Source organism: Herpailurus yagouaroundi, unplaced genomic scaffold, assembly GCF_014898765.1.
Source record: "Herpailurus yagouaroundi ecotype Mexico unplaced genomic scaffold, PumYag 159, whole genome shotgun sequence".
In the NCBI taxonomy this organism is placed as follows: Eukaryota; Metazoa; Chordata; class Mammalia; order Carnivora; family Felidae; genus Herpailurus; species Herpailurus yagouaroundi.
In genome coordinates, this window is record NW_024412400.1 from 57,128,132 (window position 1) to 57,135,166 (window position 7,035).

The window sequence follows — 7,035 nt, forward strand, 5'->3', positions numbered from 1 at the left end:
GCCAGACAGGTATGTTTTCTCAATATTTGATATTCCACTTTATGTAATGATTTATCTTTCCTTCTCCTTTTTGTTTTTAATACTCATACCATAATGCCATATAAGTAATATCTCAGAATTAAAATTTGCCTTACAGCAAGCTTGTTTCCAGTCATTATAAGTTTTTGGAAGCCCATGTCAATATTCCTTGGGTGAAATGCGTGTGGCTTCTTCTGTTCTGGTTTTGCGCTTTAAGTTAGTGATGGAGATCATGTATTGTTTTTGTGAATAAACCTGAAATCTAGGGGTGTTACTTGAGAATTATTCTTTCAGTTCTAAAAATTAGATCCTTGCCATGAGAAATATTTTAACATTTTATAATCACTAAAAGTCAAATTACCTTAAACATTTGGGATGTAGAATGAACTCTATTTCTTTTTTGTTTTTCACATTCAGTATTTTTATTTAATTGTTTTGCAGAAAATTTACATATCTCTCCACCCTTTCCTTTAAGGTAGTGTGACAATTTTCCATAATAAACTACTTAAAGAGAAGCTTTGGTCAAGAATGGAATGAAATAGCAAAAACAAAACGATACCAACAAAGAAAACAAATCACTGCTGCTTTAAAAAAACAACAACAATATTTTTGGGGCATTTGGGTGGTTAATCGGGGGACTCTTGATTTTGGCTCAGGTCATGATCTCAAGGTTGGTAAGATCCAGCCTCTTATGGGGCTCTGTGCTGACAGGGAGGAGCCTGCTTCAGACTCTCTCTATCTCCCTCTCTCTCTGCCCCTCTCTTACTTGCACTCTCCCTCTCAAAAACAAATAAATAAACATTAAAAATTTTTTAAAAACAACACTTTCACCAATTATATTCAAGCAAAAATGCACAAATAATATTTGCACAGTATGTGTCTTCAGTGTTTCCTCAGGGCTGGCTCTTCTGACCACCATGCAAATGGCCCGGTCTCATCAGCACAGTTTGTCAGTTTGTTACACTGGATCTGGGATGCTCACCCAGCTACACCCTGGGAAGCCTGGGATAGAAGACTCTAAGATCTTGAAATCCCAAATTATTATGGCTCCATGATGCCAGTAATGCAAAATTTGTGACAATTTTGCTTGTCCACCTCATAAATACACACTTGAGTGATGCTATTCTGCAGACTGTTTTTTAGTCCTGAGTCGTGGTCCTCTTGTCCATGTTGTGGGACCTTTCCATGGCAAATGCTGGGTGTTCTGTTTGGAATGTCTAATTTGGAGATGAAGGTCAAGCAGCCACAGTCATCTACAGTGTAATGGACAGTGGTCATGGCCAGCAGCTACAAAGCTATTTTCCGAGACAAATGACACACTCAAAAGGGGCAGGAACTCTGTTTTCAGAGTTGAGACCTGCACAATTTTTGAGGCACCAACAACAGATATGGTTCTGTCATGGCTGACCCAGGCCGGGTGGCTCCCACTGGCAGAGAAGCTGACCCAATCCACCCAGCCACCAGTGCCACTGCCACCACATTGACATCAGCTTACCAAAAGGCTTCTTGCTGCCACAGGGCGTACTGGCTGGCTTTTCAGCCACTTCTTTAAGTTAGACAGAAAATACTCTGAATTTGAAACCGTATGATCCTGCTGCCAGCAAAACATTATTGGGATGCCAACCCAAACTGAGGACTGTGGAACGAATCAGCTTTTTAATGTGCTTGCTTACCCACCAGTCATTGTCAGACTCAAAGTAACAAACAGAAATGAGTCGTGCTCCAATTCCCACAGCAAATTTATTCTCTAGAGGGCCACTTGACAAAAGTCACTACACGATTAATTCTCAGGATTACCAGAGTTGGCTTCTAGACACCATCTTTCAGACTCCAGACACAGGCATTGTGGTCTGTCCCACAAATGACGATGTGGTCACTCTTGAGAGCCCAGTCCATACCTGGGATGTGTCCGTTGTGCTCCTTGAGTTCACGAGCTTTCACCCGTTGGCTCCTGTTCTTCTTATAGATGTGGACTTCGTAATTATTGGGGCTAAGAGCAATCTGGGTACAATCCCTGTTCCAGACATGACAGGTGATTGGCTCTAGTAAAAGCTGATGCAGAGACATTATACCTAGTGTTTTATAAAGGATAGAAAGCAGGTATCAGGGCAGTCCAGACCTGTTTGGAGTGGAGAATTTGCAGACTCTGGTCAGTCTCTGGGAACAGACTCCTACAGGTGCCCTCAGATGAACTCAGGAAACTAGTTAGGTATTTACTAAAGTGGCCCAGGAGAGAAACAGCCAGAGAATGAATAAAAGTGATTATGCAGGGCACTGACTTGGAAGCTAAGTAGTAGCTGCTGTTAGATCAAATTGTTGGAAAAGAATTTGCTGTTGTGCAAACTGTAGAGAATGCACTCGAGGATGATGTACCGTCAATGGCATGGCTGTGGATGCTTGGCTTTGAGGCTAATCCTTCGGCACCTGCTGTGATTCCATGAGCTATGCAAAATAATTTCATTTTCCAATTATATTAGTGAGTTGTCTTTCATTACTCATACCTAAGAACTTGACAAATATCTACAAAAAACAGAGGAAAAATAAGATTGGGATGGGTTCCAAGACTGACTACATAGTAAAGAGACAAGAATCTGAATGAGATTGTGTCATGTATCCTTGACTTTTGAATATATTTGATTTGATCCTATATGTGTCAAGTTCAAGAAGTAAAAATATAACTCAGGACCTTATCTCTCAAATCTGCCCCTTAGCGATGTTCTCACTCTATGTCCTTACAGCACTTCCTAGTTAAAATCTCCTTTATCTCACTAACATTATTAAAATAACATCTTATGTCACCTTTCTGCTTCAAGTTTTCATGTCTCAAATCTACCTCCTATGTTACCTAGAGGCTAAATTACCCAAAGAGATAAAATTAATCATGTCTCTTCTGAAATCTCTTCAGTAGTTTCCTGTCTTGTCTGCAAGATGAAGAACAGTCTCTTCTGGAGGGCATAAAAGACCTGCCCTGTCTCTCCACATGGTCTTAAGTGGTGTTATGCTTTGTCCTTTAATTTCTAGGTCTCTGGTCTGGTTGTGGTTTGCTATACATACTTCACTATGTTATATATTTGAACCTTTATTCATGCTGTCCTCTCTTCTAGAATAACCTTCCTTGCTCATTCATTTGATAATAACATTTCTTTCTCTTGGGTAGATGATCTCTAAGTGGGACTAAGTGCCTATGGTAAACTTCCCATACCACCCTACACAAACTTCTATCATTAATTCCACATGTTATTATGTATTTTCCACATATAAATTATTGATTAATTTGATTTTTTTTCCAGAATTTGAATATTTCTGAGGGCAAGAACTGAATCTCATTCATGTTGGGTTGCTATCCAACAACATTAACATTAACATTATGAGGCACCTGTGTGGCTCAGCCAGTTAAGCATCTGACTCTTGATTTTGGCTCAGGTCATGATCCTACAGTCGTTTGAGCCCAGTATTGGACTCCACACTGACAGTGTGGAGGGTGCTTGAGATTCTCTCCCTCTCGCTCTCTCTCTGCCCCTTCCCTGCTCACATTCTCTCTCTCTGTCTCTCTCTCTCTCTCAAAATAAATAAATAAACTTAAAATAAATAAACATTATGTGGCACATAATAATGCTTAATAAATGATGATTCTGTCATTTCAGGCAATGTAGATGACTGAAATACGAAGATGAAATTAGATAATGTTTTTTGGAAAGCATGTGATCCAAAATATTATCTACGATAAACCCCAAAATATCATCTACACCTTAGTTACCATTACGGTCATCTTTAGAGTACTTATTGTTGAAAGGAATGAATTAATATTAAGACATGCATATGTTTAGGGATTGTCTATATTCCACAATGTAGAAATAAATTTAGTGATTCTTATTTACAAAATAATGTATAGTACACTTTGATGAAATTTTGGCAACTTAACAGAGTTATACAATATAATGTTTCATTTAAAATGATTTTTTTTAATCTTTTAATTTCTTTTTGCTTTAGAAAGAAATATCTTTGCAGGTTGAGGTATTGCTTGTTTATGTCAATGCCCTGTGACATTTCAATTCAGTATAACAATTTTGGAGAATTTTATTAGAGTTCCACATGAAATAACTACGATGCCTAAAATATTGAATTTATCAGATTTATAATAGGTTTTTGAAATACATAATCATGCATCCCAAGCAATTTTGGGAAATACATAATACATATTTCATATATGCATAAAATACACAATTTGTTATATTTGTGAGTGGAAGACACCAAAATATAACCATATCTCTCAGTTCATATTATATTGCCCCTTTATAGACATAAAGTATTGTAAAATCATCTTCTGACCCATTTTATTAACTGTGGGAAATTAATCATAACATTGTTTATGGTATTTTGATACTCTTAACTATAAATTTGTATTTGAATCTCTCAGACACAAACACCAATTATTATGTTATAATATAGGGAGTTAAAAGATATAAATTACTTCCTGGATAATTTTAAGAAAACTTTTACTCTATATTCCCTCATTTCATGGTAAATAAAAACATGCCTATCTAAATATGTTTTGTATAACTGTATTATACATCCTTTATTGCATCATCGAAAGTTTCATTTCAAAAAATACATGTGAATTTTCTCCATTATTGCAGAAATATATTCACTTTACTTATATTAGTACATAATAAATTAGTAATTATAAAACCTTCAATTTTCATTTAAGAATTTTTATCTGTGATATTATGTATGTGTATTTTGTCACATATTCAATGCTGGAAATGGAAATTTTAAATTTTCCATGGAGTAAATGCATACGTATTTATATGTACACATGCATAGTTATTCAAGCATATGGGTGAAAATACTTCTCTCCATGTATGTATGAACACATGTTTGATAAATACTGAGTGTTAATGACAGATGTCATTTTAAACAGATGTAAAGCAAATTAGGCCTACTCTCTAGAATTGCTGGTGTTCTGATTTTCTCTGACCTTGAATAGTACACGTCTTCCTATTGCTTTAGTTAGTTTCCACCCCCTTTTCTTCCTTCAATTTTCTTTAGAACCAAGGTCAGACCTTCTATATCAGTTCCCTACAGAGTAAGAAATGGCTTATGAGAAAGTACAGAAGCTATTTGGGGTTAGAGATACAGCTTAAAGGGAAACATCTAAAGACAAAAAGTTGGAAAGGCCCAAAGGTTTCATGTGCAACCCTTAAAGGAAAAAAAATAAAGTTCACACAGATACTAAAACTATATATGAGTTGATTTCAACTTTGATGGAAAGTTCTTTCAGAGTCTGATAGGAGAATTATAAGTAATTGCAATTTTAAGAGAGTTCTTGCTTATTGTTACATCAGAACTATATTATGTTTTTTACAATATGTAACATATTTGCCTATAATATCCCTTATCGCTTTGCTATTCAAGTGTCCGAAATCTACTTAACAACTCATATAGAGTCAATGATAATTCCATTTATGAACTTTTATGGTTCTTATATGTGAACCAACAGGGGAATGTGAAGCAAATCACGGTGTTCTTGCTCCTGACACCTAACTCTAAAATGAAACATGTTTAAAATACACACCCCCCCACCCCACCCCCCCACACACTTATACAATAGAGTTTTATAGTTGCATAGTTTGCAAGGGTGAAATTCATGATATGAGAAAAGTAGAAATCGAACAGGATTTCATATAATGTAGAAAAGATATATAGCCAAATATATCAGATTCTTAAGGCTGCCATAACAAAGTACTACCAAATGGGTGGCTTAAAACAATAGAAATTTATTCTCTCACAATTCTGGAGGGTGGAAGTCTGAAATCAAGATGTCAGCAGGGCTTTTCATAAATGGCTTTTATTATGTTGAAGTAATTTCCTTCTATTTCTTATTTGTCAACTTTTTTTTTCTGAGAGTATTGCATTTTGTCAAATGTTTTTTTCTGCACCCGCTAAGATCACCATGTACATATTTTTCGGCTCCTCCTTCTGTTAATGTGATATATCACATTGAGTTTCACATGTTGAAACCTCCCTGCTTTCCAGAAATAAATCCCGCTTGGTCATGGTGTATAATCCGTTTAATGTACTGTTGAATTGGTTTGCTAGTATTTTGTTGAGGATTTTTACATCAGTATTCAACAGGGATATTGGTCTGTAATTTTTTTTTTCTTATATCTTTGTCTGGCTTTAATATTAGGGTAGCGCTGGCTTCGAAAATGAATTTGGAAGTATTCTCTCCTTTTCAAGTTTTTGAACAAGCTTGAGAAGCATTGATGTTAATTTTTCTTTGAGTGATTGTTACAGTTTTCCAGTGAGGCTATCTGGTCTTGAGTATTTCTTAGTTGGGAGGATTGGATTACTGATTTAATCTCCTGACTAATTATATGTCTGTTTTGTTTTGTTTTGTTTTTTTCCTTCACGAGTCAGTCTTGGTAGACTGCATGTTTCTAGGAATCTATCCATTCCTTCCAGGTTATCCAATTTGTTGGCACAGTGTCTTATAATCTTCTTTCTTAATTTTTTTTAATGTTTATTTATTTTTGAGACAGAGAGAGACAGAGCATGAATGGCAGAGGGTCAGAGAGAGAAGGAGACATAGAGGCTGAAACAGGCTCCAGGCTCTGAGCCATTAGCACAGAGCCCGATGCGGGGCTTGAACTCATGGACCGGGAGATCATGACCTGAGCTGAAGTTGGACACTTAACCGACTGAGCCACACAGGCACCCCCTTTTTATTTTTTAATTTTTTAATAATCTTTATTTATGTAGCATCAGTTGTAATATTTCTTCTTTCACTTCAGATTTTTTCTATTATAGAGTTTTTTCTCCTTTTTGCTTTAGTATATATTTAAGACTGTCAATTTTGTTGATCCTTTCAAAAAACCAATGATTAGGTTTTTTTTTTTTTTTTGTATTCTAATCTTTATTTCCTTCCTTCTGCTAACTTTGGGTATAGTTGTTTTTCCAGTTCCTGTAGTGTAAAGTTAGATTGTTGTTTTGAGATTTTTCTTCTATTTATTTATT

The 7,035-nt window shown here is 35.8% G+C and overlaps 1 pseudogene; it reads right to left on the reverse strand.

Annotated features, from left to right (window-relative positions):
- Nucleotides 1-976: 976 nt before the first annotated feature.
- LOC121034207 (actin-related protein 2/3 complex subunit 1A-like) lies at nucleotides 977-2,161 on the reverse strand (annotated as a pseudogene).
- Between the last annotated feature and the right edge of the window lie 4,874 nt (nucleotides 2,162-7,035).